Source organism: Hippoglossus hippoglossus, chromosome 4, assembly GCF_009819705.1.
Source record: "Hippoglossus hippoglossus isolate fHipHip1 chromosome 4, fHipHip1.pri, whole genome shotgun sequence".
In the NCBI taxonomy this organism is placed as follows: Eukaryota; Metazoa; Chordata; class Actinopteri; order Pleuronectiformes; family Pleuronectidae; genus Hippoglossus; species Hippoglossus hippoglossus.
The window spans coordinates 3987033-3988134 of NC_047154.1; positions in this window are offsets into that span (position 1 = coordinate 3987033).

The following is a 1102-nucleotide window of genomic DNA, read 5'->3' on the forward strand; positions in this document are numbered from 1 at the left end:
TAAAGGTAGAGAAACCTTTACCGTTATCATTATAACATTTAAAATATGCACCTTTCTTGTAACATTCTAGAAATCTTTTTCTTATTAAATATTTCAATTTGTATACATTTTTTGCCAGTAGGACAAAAGTTGAAAGGAGCATTGCCACTGTTATATTGGATATATACACTGAAGCTTTTCAATGCAGTTAATATCTCCTTTTCTTATCGGCCCAACATTAACATAAACCTTTTTTAAGCAGTGTACACGGGCTGTCGTTAGTGTGCTGATGCTCTGAGCCTGAATCAGAGAGAATCTCTCTTCATCAAAGTGACATTGAAGATGCTGCATTATGTTGAGACAGCATATTCTGACATTGTTTGTTCTTCTGCTTAACCTTCAACCATCAGTGTAATTTCTGAAACCTGGCTTTCATCATAGCTAACAAAAACTTTCTATCGATAAGAAAACTTTTCGATTATATAGAGATTATAATTTTATATACATATTGATATTTTAGTGGAAGCAGTAATTCCTTATACTCGAAAAATACTCATAATGAGCAATCGTAAGACCTCTGGCCCTGAACAAATGTCCATACTTTCAGACGGAACCTGTTTTCTACATTTCCACTGTTCCACTGCACAATTCTACAGTGAAGAAAGCACTTTGTCTTTGATATTTACTTTAATCTTGTTTCATTGCATATGTGCACATCGTACACTGAAAGCATAGCTACAGTTTGTCCTTAGCACGTTCTGTCATCTAGTCTGCCAAAAAAAATATAAAAACACTTTCATCATACCGTTTGGTGAAAACAATAAAAGGAAGAAAATCATTGATATGCATGTCTAATGCATAGGTTATAATGTTTCATTTTTAGCTACTGATTCAACTGAATGATCGTTTTGGAGGAGGCAATTTGTGGTTCTGTTGAACTGAGTTGTGTTATGTTGACAGGTGTCCACCACATTTGAATGAGCGTAGGCTAACACATCTCACAGTAGAATAAGGCAAAAATAGTTTTTAAAGACCACAAACTAAATCAAAATGAGCATCCACTTGAATCCTCTTTAACACAGTTTCAACACAAACTGAATATTACAGCCTCCATGAAGGAGTG